At 45.2% G+C, this 15,731-nt stretch overlaps 1 pseudogene; it reads right to left on the minus strand.

The window, feature by feature from the left end:
- Window positions 1-13,316: 13,316 nt before the first annotated feature.
- LOC140670669 (uncharacterized) lies at window positions 13,317-15,731 on the minus strand (annotated as a pseudogene).

The following is a 15,731-nucleotide window of genomic DNA, read 5'->3' on the forward strand; positions in this document are numbered from 1 at the left end:
ATTGTCTCGGGGATTAAATTTTTCAAGCTTTTTAGTCCATGTGTCATTTCTGTGCTTAGCTATGGCTTCTCTTATTGTCTTAGTTTTATTTTTAATTATATTTAGGATTTTTTGTGACCTGCCATTTTTTACGCATTTTATTTCTATATAATATCATTTGTAATATGTTAGGAGGTAATTTGTCTTGCAGCTGTTGAACTGTTTTGATAGATATGACTTGCTTGATACAATTTTGTATAAATATTGTGAATTTATGCACTTCATGTTCCAGGTTTTGTGTATTAATAATATTAGGAGTATTAATATTAGGAGATATAGTGTTATTTTATCTTGTGTTGTGCCGCTGGTTGAGTGACACGGGTTCGGGATTTGCCGGAAGGAACGGACCAGAGGAGTTCCAAGACGTGAAGTAGAAAGACTCAGTCGGATTTAGCAAATAAGCGTCCTTTAATTCTACAAGGTGGGTTACACGACTCTCTTCGCTTCCTTGCTTGGTTGTCGGATACTCGCTTTATTACTGTTGATTTTCGATTGATCGGTACGGCACTTGATACTACTAACTTAATTTCGCGACTGCCTGCGTGTCTAAGCGCGGGCGGGTTTTTATCGTGCTGTGTACTTGTGCGAAATTCGTACGAGTCGTTTAACCTACATCGGGTGCAAGCGTAGCGAGTCCAAAGGTCGGAATTCTTTGCTTGCACCCTGTCGCAATTGTCGTCGCGGTGTTCCGGTTTTCACAATCGTTTCGCGCGAGAATCACTGTGTTATTAGTTCGCGCAGTCAATGCTCTGCATTCGCGGTATGTGGAGCTCCTCGCCTTATTTCACAATATTTCGGTTATAGCTTATTGGGCCATAACATCCCTTCTCCCTAGGGAAAAGAAAAGCTTACGGGTTTTCTTTATACCTATAAATACATAGTTTATCTATACCTGTTTTACTCTATACATCTATTTAGTTGTATTTTTTACAGTTTACAGTTTTACAGTTAACATAATATAAAATATAATTATCTTACAATTAGAATCGTGTACTTATGCTACGTTTTAATATTGGCTTTGGTGAGCTATATACGCGTGGTGTGTATACTCGTACATTTCGCGTTGTTCGCGCGGCGATAATTCTATCTTTTTATTTTTATTTTTTATAATTATATACACTATGATTGTTATTAGTATTATTGTTGTTATTCCGCTGGTCGCCATTGGAAATAGGAATTGTTTTTGGGTGAAGTAGTTTTGGTTATTATTTTCTAAACTAGTATTTATCTGTTCTAGCTTGGCTTTTAATTGTATTAATTCTGCTCGGTGTTTGAGTATGTCCTCGAATGTGTCATTGTCTTGTGTCAGCGTTTTGTGATCGCGTAATAGTGTCATATTAATTTTAGGTAGGTATGTCTATATGTCAGTTTCGTGTACTGTTTCTTTTGCTTGTATTGTTATTTCTCCGGTCATTATTTTACAATTCCTTTTCATAATGATTTTTCCCGTCTTTTTTATTGTTCTTACTTATTCGTGTTGTTCATCGCACTCTACTGAAATTTGTTGTTCTCCCTTAATCGAATATAGCCAGGTATTTGGTTGTTGTAATGGGATCCAGATCGAATGCTTTGCGATCGTATGCTTCGTACTACAGTTATTATGATAACCTTTTCGTTGTATGTACATTTGTACTTTGCATGATGCGTTTTGACTTACACGGTATATAGATATCGTATTCTGGCATATATATCTTGAATTTATTTTTGTACATTTTTCCAGTTCGCTGTCTTTCGGTGTAATATATGTTAGTTTTTCTTTATCTATCCCGATTAGTTTGTTATTGATCTCCGTTTCTGTTCGTATATTATTATAATCAGGTGCGGGGAGGGCGATGACATTGAGGATTTCATAGTTTGGATATGTGATCAGGGGAAAGCATAGGATCGTAAATATGTTATTTTTATTGCAAAAAGCATTTATTTGTGTGTGCTTCTTTATAGTTAGCCAGTCCTCGAAGCTAACTCTAAATGGGAAATATAATCCTTGCGATAGTTGTTGCGTGGCTTCTTTAAGCTGCGTGACAATGTCATCTACCGGCATTAATTTTGGATGCATTGCTCCGTTTCGAATATATGTTAAATATTCTATCGTATTTTCTGCGTCACGTATCAAATCTGTGATGACCGCGGTTATTATTATAAAATGTTCGTTTATTTCGTCGCATTCGAAAAACTTTGTTATTTCTTTTTATAGGAGTCTTTCGTTTCGCTCTACTATATTTACTAATTCGTCGATGTGCGCTATAGTAGTGTTCATTATTTTTAATTGATGTTTTACCGCGTGCTGTAAAACTTTTTGATTATTTCCTATTAAACTTATCTGCTCGTCGATTCGTTTTTCATCGTTCGCGTCCACAATTCCGAATAAAGATTTCGCTAATGAGACTATTCCGTCTACTAGACCTCTACGTCTATCCGTCGGTTGTTTATATATGGTTTCGATTTGTGTTATTATCCCCTTTAAATATTTCGCTTCTCTTTTCGCGATTATATCTAAGTTTGTACATGTTTCTTTGAAATGGTCGTGCTGGAATCGGGCGGTTTCGCACATCGTTTCCGTATGTTTTAGATATTGCATGATTTGCTCGTATCTTTGATTAAGAGTCGTTATATCTAGTTTTATCACTAATTTCCACGTTTCTTTTACATAGTTCAGGTTTCCGACTTTTTCGAAATAGATGCCTAGGTTGTGCTGAAATTGCTCGATCTCGTAAGATTCCAATTTTCCTAGTCCTTCGCCACACCAGGCAATAATACTCCTGTAATGTGAAGGGCTTCATATTATGTCGTTGTCTTTTCTTTATTGTTCTATAAATAGTTTTAGTTTGTTTATGTGTAGCCGTACTATTTTTGGTCCCCTTTTTATTGTATAGTTTACATCGGAATTCTTTTCATAGCTACGAATATTCTAGAGCTTTTTCAGTGTAGTGCACTGTTGTATTTGGCTTTTAAAATCTCTAACAGCAGACAACATTCTTTTTACATTAAAAACTTTAGTTAATTCTCGAATTTCGTTAGAAAGAGTTATAAAGTCTGTTAAATCATTTGTGTATGCGTATGTGTAGTTTTGATTAGTGTCTATTATAGATCTATTACCAGTAGTAGATAAATAAACAAATTTATTGATTCCGCTTGGGGTTTTCAATCTCTTACAAAGTATCCTTAACCTATCTTACCACTAAACTTATCTTACAATAGCTTAACCTAATTGTTTTTTGGAGAGCCTGCGATCGTGAGTGACTCTTCCATGTCCCCCCCAATTGCATGCCCTCCCCGCACACACACACCACTCTCTCTCCGTCGGACTTCCGCTTTCTCTTGCCTTATAAAAAATTTCATTTTTCTTTTCTTTCTCTTCCCCTCGATTCCCTTCTCTCCTCTCATCCTACCATTCATTCTCATTCTCTTCCCCTCGTTCATTCTCATTCCTACTATTCTCCTCTCTCTCAAACCTCTTTCTCTCCACCTCCTTTATCCATTCTTCTCCCTCCTCCTCCTCTCCCAGAACCCATCTTACATTATCCTGCCAACTCCCCTCTCCTCTCTTCCAGATTCTACAACTCTCCCATACATGCTCCCACGTCTTCTCCTGCCCTCCACACAGTCTACATTGTCTTTTCCCCTCCTCTTCCCAGTATCTACTCTCCTTCATCTCCCCTCCCAATCTAAATCTTGCCACCCTTTTCCATCTGTTCTCTCCCCAATTCTTCTTTAAATATCCCGGTATCCCTTCCCCCTTAACCTCCTTATACCATCTATTAAATCTTGCCTCCTCCATCCTACCCCTTCTTTCTTTCCTCTGCCTCTCTTTGTCTCTATCTTCTATTCCCTTATACCAGTCCTCCACCGTCTCCTCCTTTTTTTCCATCTCCTCCACTCTTATCCCTCTATCTTTAAAAAACCCTTCTCTTTCCTCCTCCCACTTTGACCCCACCTCCCCTGCTTTGTTCCTATCTCTTAATTCTTCTAGACACCTCCTTGCTAATTCGCTAAGATGCGTAAATTAGATATAGAAATTCCCGATAAATATTTAATTGACGCGGTAATCGGCGGGATTACGGACGAAAATATCGCAAGAACAGTGCGTTCTGCGCAGCATCGCGATGCTAATAAACTATACTCATATATGACGACGTTAGGCAATGTTCCGTTCAAGAGTGATAAAAATAAACATGTACTGCATACTAAAAATGATCGAAAGGATCGCGTGTTAAAACCGTCATTTTCAAATCAGTCGCGTGATGAAAATGCTAAACCGGCGGATGATAAAACGGATGAAAAGAATACGAGTAAAATTAGATCGCGTTTTGAATGTTTCAATTGCGGAAAAGCAGGACATATCGCAAAAAAATGTAATATGCCACGAATAGAATGCGAACAATGCAATCGCTTGGGGCATCGTATTGAAAAGTGCCCTATGAAAAAAGACGTAAATACTATAAATGAAGTGAATGATACATCTAATTTATACGAAAAACCAATATTTATTAACGGGCATAAAATTAAAGGACTGATTGACACGGTAAGTAGTTGTTATTGCGAGCCTCCATAGTTGAAAAATATATGATCGTATCAGTAACACCGCATAAGATTTTGAGAGGATTTGCCGGACAAGTAGCGACAAGTAATCAGTCGACACTTTGTGAAATTAAAATTATGGACGCGACGGCAAAAGTAGATACGATTGTAGTATCGGACGCTTATCTTGTATATGATATTATTGTGGGACGCGATTTCCTTGAAAAAAAGCATATCGTTACGATCAAACGAGAAAATACATTAATATTTAAACAATTGCATGCGATTAACGACGCGGACAAAGATATTATTGATGTTAGCTTTTTGAGTGTACAAAGAGACGATATAATTAAAATAAATACGGGAGCTATTAATAAAGAGGAAAAACAACAATGTACAAAATTGATAGAGTTTTAGAGATTGCGTTTCATTTTCAATAAAAGATTTAGGGAAAACTGATACGGTGTCGTTAAACATTCGCTGTACATCTGACACCGGTAGTTTATAGGCCGTATCGTTTAGCTGAGAACGGAAAACAAGTATTGCGTAATATTATTCAAGAACTTTTGACTAATAATATTATCTGAGAATCAAATTCACCGTACGCGAGTCCTATACTGCTTGTTAAGAAAAAGAACGGCGAATATCGCATGTGTGTCGATTTGCGAAAGCTCAATGCGATAACGGTAAAAAATAAATATCCGATGCCTTTAATTGAAAAGCAAATCGATAAACTAGAAGGGAATAAGTACTTTACAGGTTTAGACTTGGCATCCGGATACTATCAAGTGCCGGTAAAGGCAGATTCTATAGAAAAGACGGCATTTATAACACCAGAGGGACATTATGAGTTCTTACGCATGCCGTTCGGGTTAACCAACGCTCCTGTAATCTTTCAGCAGTTAATGGATAGAGTACTGGGAAACTTAAAGAACTCAATAGCTTTCCCTTACCTAGATGACGTCATTGTACCCTCCAAGACCGTGGAGGAAGGCACGATACGATTGCGCCAAGTATTAGAGGTATTTCGTGTACATCGCTTAACTCTAAATTTGGAGAAATGTTTGTTCTTTGCAGGATCAATAGAGTATTTAGGTCGAGAAATTAGCGAACAAGGAGTTCGACCGGGACGACGTAAAGTGGAGGCGCTGTTAGGCATGGAGAAGCCTCAGTCTGTGAAGCAGATACGACAATTTCTGGGATTAGCCAGCTATTTTCGGAAATTTATTGAGAATTTTGCAATTATTGTGGAACCATTAACCAGACTCACCAGGAAGAACGTACCTTGGGAATGGAAGGATTCACAAGAGCGAGCATTCAGTACAATTAAAGATAAATTGACTACGCGGCCAGTACTATCAATATTTGATCCGGATAGACTCACCGAGGTGCACACAGATGCAAGTGCAATCGGTGTCGGGGTCATATTATTACAGCAGGTCGAAGGTAACATGGCGGTGGTTGCCTATTACAGTAGACAAACTACGACAGACCAACGTCACTATCATTCATATGAACTGGAAACAATGACGGTAGTATTAGCATTGCGATATTTTAGAGTGTATTTGTTAGGCATAAAATTCCGGGTGGTGACTGACTGCAATGCATTGCGATTAACGTTTGCAAAGAGAGATTTGTTACCTCGAATTGGTCGATGGTGGCTCGAAATACAGGAATATACCTTTGATATTGAGTATCGCGCGAGATCAAAAATGACGCATGCAGATCCACTCAGTCGCAATCCCCTACCAATTTCATTAGTAGTAACGCAAATAGATTTGACGGATGGCGACTGGATTCTAGCAGCGCAGTTACAGGATGAGCAACTATCGAGAATTCGAACTATATTGTTAGAAAACGAACCGACACACGAGACAAAGCATTATTTCGAAGAATATGTACTTAAAGACAGTAAAATATATAGACGTTTAGATGATAATAAAACTGCATGGGTGGTGCCGCAAGATGCGCGGATGCAGATATGTTGTGCCATGATGACGCAGAACACTTAAGCACCCTCCTCGTCGTGCGCCACCTTGTCGTGGTGAGGAGGCTTAACCCTGAAACCCCATGGAACACCCACACGGCTTCGGCCAAGTTAGGTGAACCTCCAGGGTGGAAGGAGAACTAAGAGCGCACAGTACCCTTAGTAAGGGTACAAGGGGAGACCCAGCGACTCCCTCAGGGATGACGCCTACCCTCTGGGGTGGTTTAAAGTGTCATCCCAATCGCTGGTAGGGGTAGGCAGCCCCGACTTCAATTGCCCGATGGCGCGGCACCGTTGGGAGAGGCTTCTGCTTCTGGCAAGAAGAGAAGGGGAACAACGAGAGAGGCAAACCTCTGACGACGGGAGAATATGTCGGGTGGGCTGCAGCAAAAAAAGATCTCAATGATCAAATAGAGAAAGAAATCCTTATCGAGGCAGAGAAAGAGATCTTGGACAGTGACAAATCCAGCAGAGAAATTACAACCGCTCTAGCTATACATGTCAAAAGAAGCTGGACAGAATCCAATCAAATTTAAAAAGGCAAGACGTGCAGTTTTTATGAAATAGGCATCGGACTGTGCGGATACTTGTCTGAGACTCTCGAAGATCTCAAAGGGCCTCAAGGAATCTCTCGCGGGTCTTCTAAAAAGGAATGCTGTAAAAATTAGGGAAGCAGCACGCACGTGGAGACACTTACCGCCACTGAGGAGGTAAGAGCCCTTGAAATGGACAATGAAATCCTTAAGCAGAAAGTTACCTTTCTCAAGACTGAACTTGAAAAAGTAAAAGATGAGGTAAAGAGGCTGAGTGAACTGAGATTCGCACAGCCAAATACAACATCTAATCGGGAAGAATCCCTCTCCAAACGTCCTTCCAGAACCAGGAAGAAAGGATCTGGAGGGGACAATATGGAAACCAGCCCCTCCAGGGAAACAATGAATACGGCAACCATGGAGGAGACTTTTCAAAAATGGATGGGCGAAGTAATGCGTCAAACTGGAGAGTTAATCTCAGCCAGATTGGAAACATTTGAAGACAGGCTGTTACCAAAAAATCCGAAACAATTTAGGAAAACAACCAATCCTAAATTGGAAGTTTCGATACCCGTACCCGTTCCTGAAGCAGGCTTAAAGAAGACGACTAGCCAGAAGTCCGAAAAAAGCCAAAAATGTGAAAAAAAGAAAGAAACGGGTAATAAGATCTCCTCTTCTTCTGAAAAAGCCGCAACCTCGGCAATTCGGCAGAAGAAGAGAAAGAAAAAAGAAAATGTCACCAAAGAGATAGTTGCTGCGAACACAAATGTAGCAGAAACTAAGGCTTCAAAAAAACCCGAAACCACATGGGCCAAGGTAGCAGGAAGCAAGGGAAGTGGAAAAGGAGGTGCGAAGGATGTCCTCAAGAAGGGTGGTCCTTCCTCCTCCGCAAGGGCCTCATCCACCCCCAAAGGTGGTGGGCTCAATCCGAGGGAGGAGGGGGTTTCATCCAAGAAAGGGAAAGGAACGAGGAGGAACAGAAATAGGACAGCCGCGATCACTATTCATGTTCTTCCTCAGACCGAGGCAATGGAAGAGAGCATCTCCAAGTCATGGAGGAGATAACGAGAAAGATTGATTTAAGAGATCTAGGGATAGAGTATCTTAAACCAAAACGGGCCAAAACTGGCGGGCTCATATTGGAAATCCCTGGAGAAGGTAGCGCACAAAAAGCGGATCTCCTTGCAACAAGAATTCTTGAAGCATTAGAGAGAAGAACTGACGTTCGCGTAGCCAGGCCAAAGGATATGGCAGAAATCCGGATTGTCAACCTGGATGATGCGGCAACGGCCGGAAAAGTGGCTGCAACGATGGCAGAAACAGATGGGATCCCAAAAGAGGATATTAAAGTGGGAGAACTGAAGAAGGCCCCATCTAGCTTATGAATGGTTTGGGCAAAATGTCCCAAAACAGCGGCCATTAAAATAGTTAAAGAGGGAAAGATTAAAGTGGGGTGGTCAGTTGCGAAAGCAACATTGCTGGAGTCACGGCCATTTCAATGCCACAAATGTCTTGGCATAGGCAATGTAAAGGCAAAGTGCAGTGCTCCGGAGGATCATAGCGATAATTGCTATAGGTGTGGTCTTTCGGGGCACAAGGCAGCGAGCTGTGAGTCCCCCCCAAAATGCCAACTGTGTGTCGCCAAAGGTAATGATGCGATACACAGAATGGGGGGACCCGCCTGCCCTCTATCCCCTTTATACAAAGGAAAATGGGGCAAGAAGGCAAAAAAGATAAAGAAGAAGAAGAGTAAGGTTGTGGAACCCGAAACCAAGAAGGGGGAAACACCTAAGACAAAAAACAAGGCCCAAAGGAAAGAGAATCCGGAGGGCAAATCAAAGACTGTTGCCCTCCCTTTTATAGAAGGGAAGGACAACTTAAAGGCCATCGCCCTCCCCCCTAAAGGAAAGGGAGAGGAGGAGAAGAGTGACCAGAAAGAGAGTAGAGGCCTGGAGGAAGTGATGGACACGTCGTAAATGACCGTCTATCGCTTCTCCAGGCCAATTTGAACCACTCCGTCGCGGCGCAGGATATGCTATGCCAGCACGCGGCGGAGTGGTCCATAGACCTGGTAGTGGCGACCGAGCCGTACTCGGTTCCCCCGCACAAAACAATTTGGGCGGGGGATGAGTGCGGCTCGGTCGTCATGATGTCCAATGGCTTCTCTTCGCACCAGTGGGGGAGGAGCTTTGTGGCCGCCACGTGGGGAAAAGTACTCGTGGTAGGGGTGTACGCCTCACCTAATAGGGGTCGTGCCGACTTGGAAAGGGTGCTGGACGGGGTGGGGCACATCATTAGGCGGTGCCGGCCCCGTCCGGTTTTGGTCGCCGGGGACCTCAACGCCAAATCGTGGGCTTGGTTCCTCAGTGACAGATGCAAGAGGCACGACCCTAGAGGAGTGAGCCAAAGAGCTCGACCTGGTGATATTGAACCAGGGTCGGGTCCTCACATGCGTTCGCGGCAACGGAGGGTCCATCATCGATGTAACGTTTGGATGCCCCCGTGTTGCGCGCATGGTCTCCGAGTGGCACATCATGGACTGGGTGGAGACAATGTCTGATCACAGATATATTAGGTTCAGTGTCTCCGACCCGTCCATGGGCGCCATGCCGGAGAGGCCCACCGAACGGAGGGGTACGCCCCCACCAAGAGGATGGTGTGAAGAGGCTCGATACAGACCTTATAATGACAGCCGCCGTCGCCAAATCAGCGACGGAAGAGATGGCACGTCCCGTCGAGGATGTTGACGAGGGTGCGGCCCGGCTCCGGGGGGTGCTCACAGAAATATGTGATGCATCCATGCCTCGGAGAAGGGTCGCTCCCCCTAAAAGATGCGTGTACTGGTGGACACCTGAGCTTGACGAACTTCGCTCGGCATACAATAGGGAGCGTCGCCGGTACACACGTCAAATGAGACGGCGGGACGGGGCCTTAACGGCGGCACTGCTGCGGGAAGCATATAATAATGCAAAAAAATCTCTGCAGCGGGCCATTAAAGCGGCCAAGGCTAGCGCCTGGGATGAGCTTGTCCAATCGGTTGACGGTGATCCGTGGGGGCGCCCGTACAAAATTGTAAGGAAAAAACTCAGTGCGGGCGGCCCACCGATCACCGAGGGGATGGACCCGCAGGTCCTGGAGAGGATAGTATCCACCCTCTTCCCGGGGGGCGCGGGCCAGACGGACGATATCTTCAGATATCCGAGGGTCGGCCGTGTCCTCTGGACGGAGGACCTGCGGGTAAAAGAGGACGAGCTCATGCGGGAGATCAGGAAAATCCGGGGCAAAAAAACTGCCCCGGGACCGGATGGAATCCCCGCAAGGGTGCTGGCCTTGACCGCTGAGGTCACTCTAGAGCTAGTGTCGAGCCTCTTCAATGAGTGCCTGAAACAGGGAAGATTCCCATAAGAGTGGAAGTGCGCGCGGATGGTGCTGCTCCCTAAAGCAGGAAAGCCGGTGGGCTCTCCCTTTGCGTACCATCCCATATGCGTCCTCGATGAGGCGGGCAAGCTCTTCGAAAGAGTGATAGCTGCCCGCCTGAGGAGGCATTTCTGAGGAGGCCAGTCCTGGAGTGGTCCCAACCTGGCAGAACGCCAGTTTGGGTTCTGTGAGGGTCTTTCAACGATTGACGCGATAATGTGGGTAAAGGCTCTCACGGAACGGGCAGTGGCCAGGGGAGGGGTGGCGGTGGTGGTGTCCCTGGACATCGCCAACGCATTCAACACCCTCCCCTGGGAGGGTGTGCGCGGGGCTTTAAATTACCATAGGGTTCCCGCGTACACCCAGGATGTGATATGAGACTACTTCCGGGACAGAAAAATCATGTATCCGGGACGGTACCGTAGAACACATGAGAGGGAGGTCCACCGTGGGGTTCCACAGGGGTCGGTCTTAGGACCACTCCTGTGAAACCTAGGGTATGATTGGATCCTGCGAGGGGCCCTCTTCCCGGGGCAGGAGCTGGTGTATTACGCTGATGACACACTGGTCCTGTCCTGGGGGGACGACTGGAGCAGCGCCATCCGCCTCGCTGGAATGGGTGCGAGGTACGTGGTCGGCCGCATAAGAAGGATGGGTCTCGAGGTGGCCCTGCCAAAGACAGAGGCGATGTGGTTCACCCCTGTCGGTAAAAGGAAGCCGCCTCAAAACAGATCCAAAATTGAGATCGGGAGTGTCGTGGTCGAGGTTGGGAGCCAGTTGAAGTACCTGGGCCTCATCCTCAACAGTCGGTAGAGCTTCGGGCCTCACTTTGAGAAGTTGGCTCTCCGAGTGCGAGCAGTGTCTGCTGATTTAAGCAGACTCATGCCTAATCTCGGGGAGCCGGGAGATGGGGCTCGCCGCCTGTACATGACGACGGTTCAGTCCGTAGCAATGTACGGAACCCCCGTGTGGCATAGCGCGGTAGTGGCTAGCAGTAAGAATCTGCATGCTCTTCGGAGCATGCAGAGAAGGCTGGCCATCCGCGTCATACGGGGGTATCGGACCGTTGCCTTTGAGGCGGCGTGCCTGGTGGCGGGGGTTCTGCCCTGGGTCTTCGCGGCGGGCGCGTATGCTGAGATGTATCGGGTACGCGTGGCCCGCCGTGAGGATCCGGACCCGGAGGTATCGGGACCCCTGCCACCAAGGGTAGTAGTGAGGCTCAGGCTCCAGGCTCGGCGGCGCAAACTCTAAGAAACGTACAACGCCCGCATCCTCTAACCCCCCTAAGTGTTCCTTCTCCGGGGTCGCCGGGGCGCAGGTGCGGTGGACACCTGCGCCCCATTGCACCGCGACCCAGCGTGGTGGTCCCACAACGTCGCCACCGGCGCGGCACCGGATATTTCGGATGCCCGATGCCGCCCGCGCGGAAGAGGGACCCTTAACAGGGCCGAAGGACGGAGGACCTAGCGGGGGCGGGTCCCGGTTGAATGCGAACGCGACCCCGGGGCCCGTCCATAACCGCAGCGTGGACCACCATTGGGTTTTAATGGGTATGCCCGACCATAACTAATTGATCGGGTGAGTCTAACATACCCTCTGGGAGTCCCCGCGCCCAGAGGGATGCGTAAAGCATTTCCCAACGTAAAAAAAAAAAAAGACACTTAAGCACTGAAAAGACACTAGAACGAATTAAACGTAACTATTGGTTTGCCGGTATGAGACGTTGTGTAACGAAATATGTGAACGGTTGTCTAAATTGCGCATATTATAAACATTCGAGCGATAAAAAGCAATGTAAATTAAATAATATTGAGAAGGTTCCGATACCGTTTCACACCCTACACATAGATCACGTAGGACCGTTAGAAACAAGTCGCAAACAGCACAAATTTCTTTTTGTAATAGTAGACGCTTTCACGAAATTTGTTATTATAGAGCCAGTAAAGAGTCAAAAGGCATCCTATGTCATAAAGGTTTTAACTAATTTAATTTATCTGTTTGGAGGGCCCAGCAGGATTATTAGTGACAGAGAGACTGCTTTTACGTCACAGGCATTTCACATGTTTTGTGATAACTATGGGATTAAACATGTATTGAATGCTGTAGCAACTCCCCGAGCCAACGGCCAATGTGAAAGGTACAACAAAACTATTGTACAGACATTATCTACTACAATGGCAGGACGAGATGCACGTGACTGAGACACTGTCATTAAACAAGTGTAGAGCGCTTTAAACGGCTCATAACAAGGGCATAAATACCAGTCCGATGAAGGTGCTTATTGGATCCGAAGAGCGCCACCGAGGCACCATTATTAACATAAATCTAAGACATAGTGCATCAGTTGGATTTGGACGAATTGCGTGCTGATATTAAGAAGCATATTAGTCGAGATCGGCAAGCGCAAAAGGAACGCTACGATAAGTTACGTCAAGACGCGAAAAAATTATGCCAAAGGTGATCTGGTATTAATACAAATCACTAGTGAACCAGCAACGGGCAGTAGTAGGAAGCTAAATCCCAAATTCAAAGGGCCGTTTCGAGTATATAAGGTTCTTATCAACGATCGTTACGAAGTAGAGGATTTACGAGAAGGATGCCGACGGAATCGAACGGTTGTGGCAGCCGACAGGATGAAACCTTGGATTACTATCCAAGAAGCAGACGTCACTCACGTTACTACGCACTAGTTCGGTAGGCACAACGGTGCCCGTCTGAACTAGTTGATACGAACTAGCTTCATTTGACACAACCGTGTTCATCTGAGTTAGTATTTACGAACTGGTCTCATTCAACACAACGGTGTTTGTCTGGGCCAGTCATTACGAGCTGTCTTCTAGATGGTTATTACGAACTGACTTCTCCTGAACTAGTTGATACGAACTAGCTTCATTTGACACAACGGTGTTCATCTGAGTTAGTATTTACGAACTGGTCTCATTCAACACAACGGTGTTTGTTTGGGCCAGTCATTACGATCTGTCTTCTAGATGGTTATTACGAACTGACTTCTCCTAAACCAGTTGATACGAACTTGATGACGGTATTTATCCAGGTTACTTGAGGATACAATTACAAAATCCAGGGTGTCATAGCTAAGGAAGATTACAAAGGAGTTAAGGAACACCTGTGCAACCAAGGGACTATGTCTGAGGACAGACACCAACAACAGGAAAGGCCGAATGTAAGAAAACTGGCGATTCAAAACTACCGCGCGTCGCAAAATTGGTGGTGCCGCTGGGATCGTGCGTTCGGACCGCATGAAGGGAGAAAACGACGAGGGGAGACGTACTGAGAGCGACGAGCGTGGGAGAGTGACGAGTGTGTAATTGGATATAGCATAGCGAAAGAAAGAAAAATCTTCCGAATACGAAGCGACAGTTTAGTTTGTTTTATATAACGTATTTATTTTTCCAATACCCCTTACCACTCTTTCCTCAGCTCCCCCTAGCAACCTCATAAAGTGTTCTCTCCACTCATCCATCTCGATATCTTCATTCACTTTCTTCTTATCTCTTTTCCTTTCTCTATTTACTAATTCCCACGCTTTTCCCTCCCTCTTAATTTCCCTTGCCCTTTTCTCCCATTTTTCATTATCTTCTCTCCTTTTCCTTTCATACAACTCCTTATACTCCTCCTTCTTCTTCTTGTACCTCTCTCCCTCCCCTGCTTTCTTCCTTCAAACCCTTAGCTCTTTCCTCACCTCTCTCTTCATTTCTCTACACTCTACATCCCACCAACCTTCTTTCCCCTTATCTTCTCTTCCCCTTTCCTCCTCCGTCTCCTTTATCGCCTCCTTTATCCTTCTTTCCATTTCCTCCCATCCTTCGTTCGCCTTTCCTCTTCGTTCTATCTCTCCCAACTTTTCTCTGAACTTCTTTTTACGCCTCTCATCCCATATCCCTCTCCAAAACCTCTTTCTCCTTTTTCTCTTCTCCCTACCTCTTCCTTCTCCTCTTACCCATACTTCTATCGGGTGATGGTCTGCGTCTATCTTATCCCCTACCCTTAAGCTCCCTATCTTTTCTTCCACCTCTCTATCTCCTATCACATAATCAATCACCGTGTCCCCTTTTCCTCCTGTAAACGTGAACTCCCCTTCCTTATCCCCTTTCATCCTTCCATTTAGGATTCCCAGCCCCCATTCCTTTAAAAATTCTATCAGACATCTATCCTCTCTATTTTTCTTCTTATCTTTTGAACGCCTTTCCCTCTCCTCTTCCTCCTCCTCCCCAACTGCTATTCCTCCCTCCTCCGCCGTTCTGGCGTTGAAATCCCCCCCTATTAACGTTTTCGTTCCCTCTTCCTCCACTCTCACCCATCTCTCTAATTCCCTTGTCATTCTCCCTACCCCCTCCCTCACGTATACTCCTATCACCCTCCATCTTTCTTCCCCCATCTTACCCTGCCCACCATCATACCTTCCACTCCCCCTTCTATCTCACTTCCTTTTTCCATCCACTCTTTCCTTATACCTATCAACATACCTCCTTTCGGCCTCCCTCTCTTTTCATCCTTTTTCGCTAATTGTACCCCCCATTTTAGCCCCTTCGGTAATCTATTGTTCATTCTCCCCCAACCCTTCTCGTCTAACCACGTCTCCGATAACACCACCACATCCCACTTCCTCAACCCTTTCCAGAATTCTTCGTCTTTTTTCTTCAAACCTGCCACGTTCCAAAAAACCACTTTCCATCCTTTTTCTTCCCCTCCTCCCCCTCCCTCTTCCTCTCTTCCCTCCTTTTCTGCTTTGTTCTTCTCCTCGCTTACCCTATTCCTTAATTTTCCCCTTGTTCCTCCCCTCTTCTCCTCCCTTCCTCATCTATCAAGTTTCCTTCTTCCTCATCCCATCTCCACCACTTATCCTCTATCATCATTCTCCCGTACCCCATCCTTATCCTTTTTCCTGCCTTTTCCTCCTTTCTCGCAATCTCTTCTATTTTCCATCTTATCCTCCTTTCTTGCCATGTCCAGTCTTCCAAAATTCTTTCTTTCCTCCCCCTCAGCCCACTCTTTTTCTTCCATATCTCCCTTCTCTGTTCCTCATCCTTTATCCTCACTAAAACCATTTCCCTATCCTTTTCCCTGTCATCTCCCAATCTTTTTACCTCCTTTACCTTTACCTCCGCCCCTATGTCCCTTAGAATCTCCTCCACCACCTCCTTCCTTTTCCCTTCCTTTATCTTCGCTTCTCTTATTATATTTTTCCTTCTCTCTTCCCTATCTTTCATCTCCAT

The sequence above is a fragment of the Anoplolepis gracilipes genome, chromosome 10, assembly GCF_047496725.1.
Source record: "Anoplolepis gracilipes chromosome 10, ASM4749672v1, whole genome shotgun sequence".
NCBI classification, from domain to species: Eukaryota; Metazoa; Arthropoda; class Insecta; order Hymenoptera; family Formicidae; genus Anoplolepis; species Anoplolepis gracilipes.